The sequence below is a fragment of the Colletes latitarsis genome, chromosome 4 (genome assembly GCF_051014445.1).
Source record: "Colletes latitarsis isolate SP2378_abdomen chromosome 4, iyColLati1, whole genome shotgun sequence".
NCBI lineage: Eukaryota > Metazoa > Arthropoda > Insecta > Hymenoptera > Colletidae > Colletes > Colletes latitarsis.
In genome coordinates, this window is record NC_135137.1 from 30,738,366 (window position 1) to 30,753,885 (window position 15,520).

Below are 15,520 nucleotides of genomic sequence, written 5' to 3' on the forward strand. Positions count from 1 at the left end.
AAAATTTTTAACTTAAAATTAAAATAAATTGGTTTATATAAGATTTGGATCGACATTCTTACTACTGTCATAGATCGTACCGTTGTCTTTTTGCAATTTTATTACGATGTCATGTTCGAAATAGTAATTACAGCATTGTCAAAATCAATAAACACGTACGACGGAGCTTCTCAAAAATAAAATACATACACGACGATCGTAGCAAACTGTTAATAGTCGCAATAACGAAACAACTATAGAGTCTATAAGCAAATCTATATACTATTGACATGTTATACATCATTAAGCTTTAAAATAAAGTGTCATTTACTTGCAAGTTTCTAAAACTCAGTAGACTTAAAGTCCCGGTAAGGTTAGGGTTAATTGGACGTAAAATTCAATTGAGACACACGTGAAACAAAATGTAGAGATTCCGAGATGCAGCGTGAGTGAAATGGAAACAGCGTGACCTGCTCTCGCAGGATCGTTACGGTTTGGCATAACTCATCTGTCATAATCGCGAGTCCCCCAATTAGGGATGCACTGTTTAGCTTATCGTTTTACGCTGTCCTGTACAATTCCAATAGGGCGAAGCTCGCGTAGCTGGCGTATAAACGGCGTGTTGACGTGTCTGCGAAGCTTCCGTGGCGCATGCCGTCCGATTGAGACCCTGGAGGAAAGGGCGAGCCCCTCCTACGCCGTGATAACTCAGTTACGTTCCAATATCATGATTACACGTCATCCTTGGCAGTTGACGCTCCCCAGAGTAATGATCATTGTGAAACGGTTGAGGCGGTCACGGGATCACGTCAGCCGTTTAAATTCTTGAGCGGAGCGAGAATACTCTGACGTTCGTTCGCTAATCTTCACGGCCGTGGAAACATATTGCCGCACGTTCCTGCTTTAATCTTGTGACGTAAAGCGGTCCGTGAAAGAATCCCGTGTTTTCAGATGCTCGCGCCGCTGCCGAGTAACTTTCCTCGTTCCCTGCACTTGGGACTGCAATAATTTAAAAAACACTTACGTGGAGTTTCATCATCATTCTTGGTTATTACGCACCGGTACGTTCCTACGCTCTCGTCGAAATACTTCCGGGAAAGTAACGTTCCGCGCGTTCGAGCCACCCGAATAAATTATTCAGACGTATTGTTGATCGACGGAAGTGCATATTCGTTAAAATCAGGGCTGGCGACCAACTATTTTTACTGGAAGCGATAGTAACTAGGTGATCGATATCTTTTTTTTATATGTATTTAAGGGTGACAAGCTTTCCTGGGAAACTCTGTATTTTATAAGAAAAATTAAACTATAAAAATTTTCATAAATGTTCGTAAACATTAGCTTCTGTGTAATTTGAAATTCTTTCTCAGTGAGATATAAGGTTGTAATTCCCCAGGTTTTATAAAACGTTTTTTCTTCAGAGGTAAAGAACCTGGCAACTATTTCATTGTGGAACTCTCTGTTTCTCGTGTGTTTGACTAGTGCCAAGAAAAGGTGATAATTGTTTGGTGAAACAGTAGGAGAATATGAAGGCTCAGGGAGTATTTCCCATCCTAAAGCATAAATCTTCTCAAAAGTACGTTTTATAGCACAAGATCTTGTCACTTTGTTTCACCACTCGCATAAAATATTTGCAGAAATTCCTTTGACACGGTGATCTCGAATTATATTTAAAATTATATCTATCACACTTGATTTTATTAACTGTACGTACTACGCACAGAAATATTACGTGTTAAATGCCCTCCATCAATTTTCTTTCGTTGGCGTAGAACGTACTTTCTTCAATAGGTAATTTTCGATATTCTCGCAAAATCTGATAGTTTTAGAGATCTTGCCTTTTCTTCAAAGAACCTTTATCTACCGATTCAGCCCGACCTTGGCTACCGAGATGTTCAGCTACATTTACCACAAATTATACGGACGGTGTCTTTTTATAAATGACTTCCTTCCATTCTTTGGGGCACTCGAGGCGTTGAGAATAGTAAGGATGAGCTCAGTAAAGCAAAAACATTTTTCATAAGCTCGAACTCTACAAAAATGCAAATAGACAAAAAATTACAAGAACTTTTTGTCAAAAATTTTCTCTAATGTCTTCATTGAGTTCATCAAAAACCTCTGTGGTCTTTGAGTATCGATGAATTTTTATAGTAGTTTGTCATTACCTTTTTTAAGCTTTTCGACGAGTTGAATGATTCTTCGTTAAAAGGAAGTGATAGAAAGTAGCCGAAGAAAATTGGACAATGAAAAGTCATGGTCTGTTCGTTGTCGGGAGCACATTTTCTTAGACGTTGTTATACGTTCCTATTCAATTACGAGTTTGCGACGCAACAATAATTATCATCGACCGAAACAACCGTTGAAGCCTGTGATCGTGCAATTACAACGTCTCGGGCTCTCCAATTGCGTTTCACATCCGAGAAGGTTCAACGTTGATTTCGTGGATGCACATTTCGGGCGACAGAACGAAGCACGCGTTGGTGCGGTTTTCCCGCCAAGTTCATTCAGCATCTTCGCGTTGGAAGTAAGCCAAATGCTGAATACACCAGCGCCTTCCTCGCTGTTCCTCACGTAACTATTATCCCGGAATGGCAAGTTGATGTTGCCGTTGTTGCTAACACCGCCCCCGCGTCGCTAGATTATAGAACAAGCAACACGGGCGCTAATAAGGTCGGGTCACGACCCTATTCTGCAATATTTCGCGACCAATTGCGCGCGACGTTGCCGGGAATAAGTGTGACAGCCAAATCCGGCCGGAGTTATTGGTCGCATTATTCCCTGTGAATTTCTCCTTCGCGGACGCTCGACTCCTGGACAAGGACGACACCGAGCATTTGTGAAAAAATTTTACCGGGCTGCTGTCGCGAGATAATACGGGCGAAAAGTAAAACGAACGTTTGAAACGTTCGTCGCTACCAGTTATCAACTGAAATTAAATTTCAGCATCTCCAAACGTTTCAATTTTTTAGTTTAAAGGTACATTGCTCTTTGACTGGGTTGGTTTCACCAATGCAATATTACACCGTGGATCTTGCAGTTTTAATTTTTTTATTGGAATAGAGACGAGAGAATTTATTTAACGTAATTAGTAGACTGTAATTTCTTTCCGTTCTGTTTTGGAACATGTGAAAATCAATGTATGTTTCTCCATAGAAATTTTAAGTTGAAATTGTCTATATGAACATGAAAGAAAACTAATTGAAAAGGAACCTATTTTGGTATATGAAAAATTATTACAGATATCGAGTAATATGTAACTTGCGAGGGTTTCAATAATTAAAATCGTTAGATATAACGCTTATAGCATTAAACTTAATTAATGTCGAATGTAATCGTAACAAGCCATTTATTATACGTATTAAACGATTTCAACTAACCATTCGTGGGTATCTTCATAGCCATTAATATAGGATAATCTATATTAAAGAGAATAAATACAGAATGTGACGAAAAACGATTGGTTAAAAATGTTCAATGCGAATAACAAATGGCTCGTTACTACTATATTCGATATTATTGTAATTAAATTATTACTGTATCTAGATCTACTGTATATTTCATTTTACTATGACAAGAAAAGTATCCTAGTTTTTAAGCGTTGAATCGTTGCTGAAACAAGATTTCACGTTTTTTAAAGTCTAACCTTGCGTTTCCCTAAATTTTCCAAGAAAATAACCAACGGATATCTTTTGTAAAATTCTGTCAATTTAATTTGGAACTGCTGAAACACAATGTGTAAACTAATTGCGCAGTGTAAAGGGTAAATTGCGGTACACAGTGTTGCAGGCTTTAACATACTGCGGTCCGACGGAAAGCCGCTCAGCACATCGGCGTACGTGTGCTAGTATTTGATCGAACACGCGTTTCTGCCAAGAGATATGTGAATTTATATATTATTCATTTATACATACATTATTTTCATTTTAAAAAATTGGTTTTTCTATTCAAAATTCAACATACAATAAATTTTATTTTGATCTCGAGTGGGTACCATTGGTTTGTCACCCCCACTTTAGTAGAAGCTTGGGGATTAATTGCAGTAAAAGATAAAATATGGTACAAAATGTTCATGAGGCAACGTGCTATCATCGGGATGAGAGTATGGATAGATGACACTCAAATTAATCAAATTCGGTTTTAATTTGCAACGCAGTTATTATCTGAACACTGGCGTTTCGATCCGTACAAGAGTCGTTCATTAAATGAAAAAACGGCAAGTTTAAACACGAAATAAAATTCATCGTTGTCATCGATTTATAATCTCTGTGATCGAGTCCATTCAGAAATAAAATTTTAGTTTATTTTCTCAGGAATTTGTACAATTTCACGAATTTAAATACATGTTTACTCTTGTCTTTGCCTACACTACAAATATGTTTCGTAACATCCATAAAAATTAATTCAACATTATACAACATTATAAAATAAGCACATGAAAATTTGTAGTTCATTCCTCTTACAGATAAAATTAATTGAAATATATTTAATATTTCAATTATAATATTTTCCTTCCATATACGTTAAAGAGTAAAAGGTGTATATTGTAATTGACCAAATATCAATAATAACATCAACAACGATTTTATTGCGTGCTTTTGAGAATGTAGCAAAGTGGAACGCGACAAGGAATTACGCGATTCTGATTTCCACGGAACCTGTATCCCTGAATCCTCGCCGCGTGCCGCGGGAACAAACGGGGATCGACGTGCGGGTGTGCGTAGCGTTCATAGTATTGGCAGCGAGCCAAGTCACGTTGCGGCTCAATGAAATCTTTCTAGGTTAGGTTAGCCCCTTCCTTCCGCGTTAAGCGTAGGATACGTTTACACCGACTTGCTGGACGCGAGAAAGAGAGGGAGAAAGAGAGAGCGAGGAAGCTGGCCCTTGGCCAGGGAGAGAGCTCGCCGAAGTGGTTGGCTTTGGGATCCGACGGAAGTAGTAGTGGCCAATATTGGTCAGACCGGAGGCTTCTTAAACATAAGCTCGCGCTACTTCGAGCACCTAGCCCAGGCGTTGCTGTTCGCTGGCAGCTGCCAATACGATATCAAATCGAGAAAACGGTCCCGCGTTCCTCTCGATCGCGACCACCCTAAATTCGAAACTCCGGACCCTGAAACGTTACAATAACGCGAAACGGATTTTTCAAGATTTTAGCCGCCCCGTTGCGCGGAAAACGGTTACGTATGTATCGCGGCTCGGCCCGGCAACGCCTCCGGATCCGCGCGAAGAAACACTTCATTCAATATCACGTCGTGGCAGGAATTCAGCTCGCGGACGCGTAACAAGTAGTCATGCACCGTTTCAGGCATCGGTACAGCGCGACTTGCGAGCGGAATCCCCTTTCGCCCCTGGCCCCCCTCGTCGCTCGCCGCTCGACCGTTTCTCCCTCCCGTCGGGTCTCCATCCCGCCGTCAAGCGAGCGTGGCGTGGCGAGGAGGAGCAGTCAGGCAGTCAGGCACTCCGCTGGCATTAAGTATTCCCGTTGGGTCGGCGTGGCGAGGAGGAGCACGGAACGGCGCGGCGGCGTGGCGTGCGTCGCGTCGCGTCGGTCGATGCTGGGGTGCTCGCGAGGGAAGGAAGGAAACGAGCGAGAAGGAGAACCGCGGCGGGTCTCCCTCTCCCCGACGTTCCACGTCGGTCCCTCTCCGTTAACGCGCCCCTCTTGGTCGCTCTCGCGAGCTTTCTCCGGCTAGAATCGCGAGGCGCTATCCCCCTCGAGCGACGGCAGCGCCCCGGGGGCGCCTGCGCGCCACGGAGGGGTAGCGGTTGCCCGATAGCGGCGAAACGTTAGGACGAGGGGTAAGGGGCCCCTCCCTGGTCTATCCCTCGCTCCTTCGGCGCGCACCCCACCACCGCGAGCCGCGCGGCTCCACTACCTTCCCTCGCTACGGCTCCACTGCCCGGGCCTCCACGGTCGCCCCATTCCGTTCTCGGCATCACAGCATACAGCATTGAACTCGACGCACGACGACAAGGAGCGCGACAACGACCACCTGCCTCTCTGTGCTCTACGGATTATCCGTCTGTCTCTCTCCCTCTCGTTTCGACCGACCGTTCGATCGTCGCGCTCTACCGCGAGAAGAGGACAGAACGAGGACAGTACCAGGATAGCGGCTGTTCCAGCGACCACCGAGTCACGCTTGTCCGTCAAGGCACACACGTCAGAGCGCCCGCGACGTCACCGGATCACGCCGCGCTGCACGTCCACGAGAACCACGAATACGGTACCGCGGTGTGTCGCTCGACGATTGTTTCTCGATTGTGTTACGGCTACAGAGATTGCTCCAGTTTCAGTGTCCACGATTACGCGACCAGTGTGTACCGCGCGCGAATGTAACCCGTTCGTCGACACGAGCAGCAATCTCGGTCTCAACGACCGACCGTGCATCCGACGATACGATCATCGTGCGTCGTTGTTGTCGTCGTCGACAGTCGGTCGCTACGTCTACGTCCCTTGGAAGCGAAGTGGTTAGCCAGGAAATTATTAGCGCGTGTGCTGCGAAAGATCGTGAGCCCGCGACGCGAGATACCGTCGGTCCTCCCTAATCGTACGCCTTCTCCGCTGACGGAGATCACCCATAGCACGGCACTCGGTACTCGCGGCAGTACTGAGTGACCTGCAGCACCCGGCAGTCATCGAAAAGTGTACACGACGGCGGTCACCACGTACATCACGCCGTTCATCACCCCCGAGAAGGTACAGTGGTTACATTCAGATCTTTGATAACTAAATAACCGATCGTCCTGGAAGTGCGTCTCGGTGAACGTGTGGGTGTATCGACGTTCCTACGCTCGCATTTCCAACGTACCGCGTACCCACGTATACGTGCGCGTGTGGGTATACGCGGAAGCATGTGTGTGGGTGGAGCTTGATCCTGGACGTCATCCGTCGGACGGGGACCGACTAACCCGGCTCGTTGGATCGTTCGTCTCGCTTTTCCATAGTTCTCTGTCGTTTCCTTATCTCTCGCGTCGTTTATTTCTCCCGGACAATGTGCAGTGACCGAAAAGTTTCGCACGGATGACGTTCGGGCGAAGCTTCTGCTTCCCCCGAGTTCTTGCGGAACTTCCGAAATACTTAGCCCCGCTAACCGTCGTCTCCGACGGGACGGATCTCTGTCGCGCGACGTTGTTCGATTCCATCCTCCCTTTTCCCTCCCCCGTTCTCGATATCTTTTCTTTTCACGCTGGTCCCTGGTAGCGAGTTTCCCCCGTTGACGTTGACTGACGGTCCGACGAAGAAAGATTCTTCTCGGGGCAGTTTCTTGCGTCGAAACGGCGGGATAAAACCTCCGTCGGTGTTCCTTTCATCGGGACCCCGGGCTCTTTGAGAATCGCAGCCGTGCTGGTACGTCAAATCGGATGAAGGAATTATTAATGGAATTAATAAGTTGAGTGGTCCAGCGGACGATGGAGGGTAGAGTACTATTTCCTTTTCACCGGGAGAGCGCACTCTAGTTCCTTATTACGTTCCCCGCCCCACCAAGCAAACTTATTATCTTAAGTCCTTCGGCTCTCCAAGCGAAACGATAACGAGATCGTTACTTTCGAAGTTCCCGCCTCGCGGCCGCAGCCGCCGTTCGATAATTATTATTTTCCCCTTTCAACGGGTCAGTCGAGCGGAACCGAGTGTAGTTTTAAGACTTCTCCCGACGCGGAGTTATTCGAACGATCTCTCGCGCGAATGCTCCCCGACCACGATGGCTGCGCTATTTTTCTGGGACGTCTGTCCCGACGCTCGGTATCGCGATTTTAAATACGTTAACCTACTTTCTTTGTCGTTTGTTTCTTCTCCGCGTTTTTCCTCTGATCTCGAACCGACAGGCTTCCATCCCTCTGTCGGACGACACCGAGAACCCGTTTCTCGAGTCGATTCCAATTTATTTCCCCGACGAAGATCGTTCCTCGATTAAGGTACGCAATCCCGTCGACGAGATTTTTAATTAATCCTCCTGACGGTGCATTCGCCGACGGATGACGCGAATCGCAACGGTGCATATATTAACCCTTTGTGGACGGTGTCTGCGTACACATTTACATTCTTCGACGTACGTCGGGAAATTTACTGTAAATCTGTCGTCGCGAATCAACGAATTGATTTCTTTAAACGGATGGAAAGTCGGGAAGAATCGTAATCAAAACGTGCTACTTTTGTGAATTTAACTTTTATTTATGCTGAAACTAAATGCTGGTATTTCGTAACGAGTGGGTCGAATGAAACGATAAAAGTATTGTTTTGTAGTAGAAATCGTAAGAACGATAATTTTTTATAAAATAGGTTTTCGGGATTAACTGAATTCGCATAGTAGTCGAGATGTTTATGGAAATGATCGAATACGCGTTCTAAGAATAATGGAGGAATGCACCGACCGCACTTTCGAACAGCTGCTTTCAATTCGTCTTTAGTTTGGAACTCTTAGACATAACAGTTGTCCTTAATATAATCATTCGTCTATAAAGTATTTAGGTTAACGCGTTGCAAAATTCCACTAGCTCTTGGGGCTAACAGCTGACGAGTTGTAATTTTATGACTGCTCGAGGATCTTCTTTAAACTGTTCAAACGTGAGATTCCAAATGTTCTGATTCCAAATGCGCTTTGGTGTTATCTACATATTCTTCGATCGTTACGACACACAATTGTTTGAGTAATTCTCATCTCGAGTCATTCGGTATATCATATATGACGAAGTTGTCAGTAATTCTAGCAAAAAGGTATCGACCAAAACGTTCTGTTGATGCAAGATTTTAAAACATTCTTAGAAACATGCCTTTTCAATATGTTTTTACCGAAAACTATTTTCTCTTCCGTGAAATCATTTCACAAGATGGACTTCCTGTTCTATAACAAGGTTACTCATTTTACTTTCTGTAAACTGGCTTTTACTTCGAAAAACCACCCACATCTTTTGTATTTAACTTCATATTGTAACCAATAATTAAAATCAATAATGATATTACCACATAAGTAAATTGTATGAAATTAAGTGGGCACTTTGAGAACATGGTGTTGAGATCTGAAGAATATAAACAAACTGGTAGGTTATCGTTATAAATAGGAATTTTAAATAAATTTGACCAAACCTACTAATAAATACTATTCACCTTCAGCTTGTATAACTGCAGGATTATTTCGAAAGTAAAATGACAACGCCAAAAGCTGAAGAAATTTCCAGGACAAGTGAATCGCCTATCTCAATCTGCCATATACAGTTAAATTATCGTACGAAGTGTAAAATAGTGCGGTTGAACAAGTTTATAACAATTTTTACTGTACAGGAGTGCTGAAAATTTGAGTGGTCGTCTGTGAAAACGATATACCTCCGAGAAGACAATTTATAAAATATTATTGACTAAAACAAATAAGAAGAAACGTTTAAATTTTGATTAAAATAAAAATTGTACCAATGTCAATTTTAAAGAATTATGGTATGAAACGTTGAGAAGAAATTTGAGTCGCAACAAGTGTGGATAAAAGTTGAAGTTTGACGGAGGACTTTTAATGGTGTGGGGATGATTCTTATTGAAAGGGGTTGAAGTTTTACTGCCCATAAAAAAAACTAATGAATGCTGAGAAGTTTTTTATATGGATACAATAAATGAAAATGTAGAAGCAGCAATACTGAAGATGGATCGTAATAAAAAATTTATCTCGCGGCAAGACAGTGGTTCAAAACGCATAGCTAAACCAAAGTGAAAAGTTTTTTGAAGATTTTAATATGATACTCGAATGGCCACCACAAAATACGGATTTGAATACAGTCGAACGTTTATGAAACGTATTATTTTCGTTAGGTCTTATTGGATATAATACAACGTAAACTAATAATCACACTGGAAAACTAATAAATATTACACAGTGACGATTGGATGCTGACATTCTAGCGAAAAGTGATAATATTATTTATTATAATAATACGGTCTTCATAACATATCTATCATCTTCAAAAAGCAATAAAAACAAAAATTTTCTTCTGGTTAGAAAAGTGCACTTTCAGGAATATCATTCAATGCTTGGAAGTATAATTCATAGTATACTGCGGATTGCGTAACATGAGAAACAAGACCTTGCTTCGACGAACACGCTTTGAAGCTGCGGAAGGTTGAAAGAGAACGGCTTGTTTAAATAAAAAAAAGGTGAATCGTTTGGTTTAAAATATCGTGATCATTGTGTAATGAACATTTTTTGGGAAATATTAAAATATATCTATGTTGAACGTACTTGAATCGAGAGAAGTGATATTTTCAAGAAAATTAACTGTCAACTATTTTTTAAAAAATATCCTTGAGGTGCTAGCTTGTGTTTGAAAGTGTGTAGCAATTTTTTTTAGTATCAGAAGGCAAGTAGTGGTGGATTATTATTTGTGGTGTACTTATAAATCAGAGTTGCTTAAATAAATTACAATAAACAGTTACTCCATCCATAAGTTGTATAGCTGACTTCTTTCAGTTCGAAGTCAATAAAATTCTAACTACTCAGATACTCCTTTCTTCACTTACTTTCTATAGTCATCGTGGCTATATTACAGGGCCACAGGGAGGTGTAACCTTCGCATTACCCCCCAGTGTGCTTCCATATAGACGACTATATCTATCCGATTCCTCTAAACTTTCGATCAAACTTAATTTCTACGTATGTACAAACCTCCTACAAGTATTTTGTGAAACGAAAGCAGTGCTACCATGTACAATCGAACTCTGATCGATTAGACTCGAAACATTTATAAATAACTTACCAGGAACGTTACGTACGACGTGTTGCCTGACGATTGATACAAATAACAATTCCACACAATTCCAGTCCTGCTTATAAGTGGTACGATCCTTAAAATTATCGAAATACTTATGAATATATTATCGAATCCTGCAATTATTTATTTTTGGGTTCCAAACCCAACATATATAGATTGTATTTTCAGTATTTTCAGGCATAACGAATAAATAATAATTTCTTACGAGTACCAATTCGATTCCACAGAATGCTATTTAGAGTTTCAGTATTGACTCAGATTGGCGAGAAAGTATAAAATTTGGTTCTATCGCTAGTTAAAACGATTGTCAACGAGCTCGTGGATTTCTCGATAGGTGTTGTTACGTGATCGAGATTTGGGTCGCGACCGTTTTTTCCATTCCGCTTTATTCCATCGAGCGAAACGCGCAGTCAGGAGTATCGATTTCGATGACTGGATAGATCAGCGTTTTCCAAATTGGGGTCGTAGCACCTAGGGGAGGCTCACAATCTCAGGGGAAGGGCATTGAAGAAAATTTTTAATATAGAGATACGTTAATAACTCAAACATCTCTCTTTATTAACCTCCTCCATACTCTGCGCGAGCATACTTTCGAAATTATTATGACATAAAACCGTACGAGCGATTGAAAAATATTTTAAAAGAATTCTGTACATGGTCGAATTGCTCGACAAAAAATTTAATGCATCGACGCGTTCACCATCCGTATATAGAATCGCGAATAAGACTCGAACGACCAGAGGGATGAAATTTTAATTTCATCAGGCAGGAATATTACTAGCAAAATATTACCAAAATTATTACGAAGAGATTTCAGTGAAAAATCAGAAATAATTGTCCCGACTCGCAACTAGGTCAGTGGACAGTCAGCGCAGGATTATATTTTGGTTTTATAATTTTCAACCTGCCTCTCGTTTCGGGCGCATAAATTTCCTTCCACTTTAACGGGAGGGGGATGTTTCCCAGAAAGTTAGGAAACCACTGGCATAGATGATCTTCTGCCCGAACTCTCCCCGTGTCTCTATAAAAGAGCGACGACGGGGATGAACGTTTTCATCAAATACCAGTCTTAACGCGACGAACTTCGTTTCAATTCGCAACGCTCGCGTCTCGAGCGCAGGTACGTATCGTTTCGAGACGGAGACGTCGACATATTTCTCCGTATATCACGGTAAGAGGCAGAGTAGCTCGTACGTCATGCGAAGGCAAAAACAGAGACGTCTGGCTACCGCGTGTGAAAGCCAGAATTTACGAGTGCCCGCGCGAAAATCTTCTCTCGAGGCTCGGGGGTGATAACACTCACCCCTGGACTTGTTTTGCTTCGCGTTTTTATTACCGACGCGAGTGGAAAGCGGAAACACGTCGTACCTGCTAATGCATCTTGTTGAATGGAACGTCATTTGCGACGCCAGGTTAGAAAAATCCGGATGAGGAACTCCGAACAACCCCTATTGGAGCCGATAAGGGTGAAGTTACGTGTGAAAATCGTTGGTGTTTACATACTTCGTGAAGTGTTCAAGAGTTTACATAATCAAGTGATAACTTTTACTTCTATAAAATTCTATTAAAAAATCTCAGTAATATATAACTGCAGTTAAAAAGAGGGGTAGTTTTGAAAATTTTCTTCTGGGCAAATAAATCAGTTTTTCGTAAAATCTCTAGTTCAGTCTTGTGCATATTCATAGAACGTTTCAATTAAACGTTATGTTCATGTTTTTAATATTATTCATACACGATTTACGCATAACATACACCCACGTATTGAAACATCTACCCTCGTTCGTTGACAAGCAAACAAGAGTGATTAATTAAAGTGAAAACCTAAACGAAGCTTAGTAAAATAAGACTATCACAAAATGTTCAGCGAGCCAGAAAGATCTTCACCTGTCAAATTATGACGCGCGTGCCATTAATTTGTTGTTTCCGCTCCGAACGGTGCCGCGCAGCTCCCATTTAAGAATCACTGAATTAAACTGTTGCATTTTTACAAACGTGACACGGTTTCTGGTAGCGATACGGGTAAATATCTTTCGTTTTTACTCACTGTCCGTTCGTACGCGCATTCCCCGCCGAAATAACGCACGACGAAGGGCCAGGAAGCTGGGTGCACATAGAACGTATGAACGCAATAAATATTTTTCATCCTCGCGCGTGAAAAGTTTCCTCAAAGGCGGTTGCCCAGCAGGAGTGGGCTCTTGATTAAACGTTGCGCCAGCGAAATGTATTGTTACTCGGCGAACGACGCCTCTAAACTGCGATCCTCGGAACTTAGTCGCTCGAGAGCAGCGGATTTTTCTCGAAACGATACACCCTTGGGAGACGGTGATTGCTCCTCCGCGTCTTTTTACCTCCCAGTATTCTCAGAAGTCTCTTCCTCTGGGTATAAAACGATACCCAAGTTCCCAGCGTCGACCATTACTTGCGTAGTTTTAAATATTATACGTTCGAGTCTTCAACCCCTAACACGAAAATTAGTGAAACGTTTGAATACCTTCCTTGTACGATCTTTATTTTACAAGGTTGTTTGCACGAAATGATACGGCTTAATATTAATTATAGATTGTGTTAAATTATCTGGATATACCAACGAAGGGTTAAAATGTTCAGACATTGCGCAAAACAATTTGAACACTATCGATTCGAGCTATCTGCTTGGAGTCTGTTAAACATGTTGGGGTGGTGCTCTGTGATGATTTGGACGGCCATAACTTGGTATTCAGCTAACCTCATCATTAACTTGAATGGTCCCATTACTGCATGCGGGTACTTGGACATTCTAGATAATCAATATACAATGGTTTGCATATTGTTCGCGAACAGTGATATCATTTTTCAAGGTAATGGTGCATATTGACAATCGAATAGGTTTAGTCTTGGTTTGGGTCAGTCTAGTTTGAGGTAAAAAAAAATCAAATTTCTTTTCTTTTACATTTTTTTAAAGCTTAAAACTATTACATTGGAAGAATTATGGTGGAATTGGTATATATTTTATTTTTCTATATTTTCGTACAATCCACAATCTAATTATCAGACTTTGAATTTAACTTTCTACATACATTGTACGACAAACTTTAAGTGGTCTACCAGGCTTGGAGGCGAAAAAAATAAATTTCTTTCACATTATCCAAAGTTTCAAGTCTTAAAAACATGCTAATAGGATTACAAAGGAACTTGACAAATTGGCAATGTTATAGCAGTTTAAACTTACCCTCGTTTTCCTCAAAATAATATTTTTAAAGTTAAAAAAATATATTTATAAAACTTGGTGTCTGAGACAACCTTTGCTTGCTTTCGTGAAGAACATTGTTCAGACTGCTGTAAAAGAATCAATAATCGACAGCTAACGGGTTAATGCAGGTAATAAGGGGGGTCCCTGAGGCACCGGGTGCAAAATTCGAGGGAATAAAGGGACGTAGAGAGAAAAAAAAAGGAACAACAGTGACCAGTTATGTCCTGTTGCACGCGAGGACTGGTGGGTCAGGATTTCGGTCTGGGACGACGTCGAAAGAAGCTCGGCTTGCTCGTTCCGTTACCGCTTTACGCGAGCAAAAGGGAGGTAAGCGGATTTCGTGGCGGCCGCGCGACGTTCCGGCCATTCTGGCGACCTGGAAACAGCGACCGTGGGAAGGGTTGTTATTGGAAAGGGACGAATTAAAACAGATGCAGCGAGACTTTTCGAGGGAGTTTTCCCGGAGGCTCCTGCGGAGAAATCGAGAGGTCGGAATCTCGCCGCGCGGCGAGCTACAAGCTCCTTAGGATTTGTCGAAAGTAGATGAGGCGAACGAGAAGTTAATCTGCTTTGCGTATAATTATTCACAGCGACCACTTGAGTGCAATTTCTTCCGTGGATCGCGCGTTTGGAAACTTTTTTTTATCGACGACGATCGGACGAAACGAAAAAAACGGTTTCGTTTTTTTCGCGAAGGCGGCCATTGTGTTTCATCCGGAACACGTTACGTATTGCGTTGCGAGCTACGCAACAATGTAACGTATAAATCAGTGGTCGGTGACCACCGTCGCCTGCAACAATGAATTTAGCCGTTCGTGTTAACTTAAAGTGGCGGAAAGAGAAATCGAATTTATCGCCCAATTTATTATTTCATTTCCTTTCATGAATTTTGGTATTAGACTTGTGAAAGCAATATGTAGTCCTTTGTCCTTGGAAGATAAATACTCGATCCTGGATCGCGTTGCATCGCGAGAAACGACATTCTTTTAGTCTACTGACTCAGTCGTTTTCAGTTATGAAAATAGTTAAAAACAAATGTCGGTGAAATTGTAGACAACTATGAGTTTCAGAGGTGATTTAGTCCTCAAACTTAAACTGAAACTTCGGTGCGTTCTGTTTTCACTCTAATGTGATTATTATTGAATAAAATGTTGTAACCACATTTAATGTTTTCACTCTAAATGTGATTATCTAAGTATCTAACGAACGTCAAAGTCTGCTTTTCAGTGAAAGGAAAAGATCAACCAAATAAAATCGCTTTCAAAATATTCTCAACTTATTCTTGAAACGGGGATACGATGTAATATAATTGGTTCCTGCGAGTAAGAGTATTACGGCGTTCCGCCTAGATCTGCTAGGAGACTCATCAACGAGGCTTATAAGACGTACCTACTAGTTGGAAACCGTTTCCTCTGTATAGAACCTTTGGATCGAACTCAGCAACTGGTAGACGAGTCTAAGAGCAGCATTCGCTACTGATGAGTTCCCTAGAGCAGTGTTTCTCGAACTCCATTTCCCTACGAACCTAGTCAAAAAGGAAATCTTCCGATGAATGTTTCCCTAGAA

At 41.9% G+C, this 15,520-nt stretch overlaps 1 protein-coding gene across 8 annotated transcripts in view; it reads left to right on the plus strand.

Annotated features, from left to right (window-relative positions):
* Rbp6 (RNA-binding protein 6) overlaps positions 1-15,520 on the plus strand; it is a 1,141,481-nt gene that overhangs the window by 778,343 nt on the left and 347,618 nt on the right. Inside the window, exon 1 of one of the 8 annotated variants that reach the window (XM_076763811.1) lies at positions 5,881-6,673. The exons of the other annotated variants lie outside the window; for them this stretch is intronic. The gene's annotated coding sequence lies outside the window, so the exon portion shown is untranslated. Of the gene's footprint in view, positions 1-5,880; positions 6,674-15,520 lie in introns of those variants that run through there. 8 annotated transcript variants of the gene reach the window in all.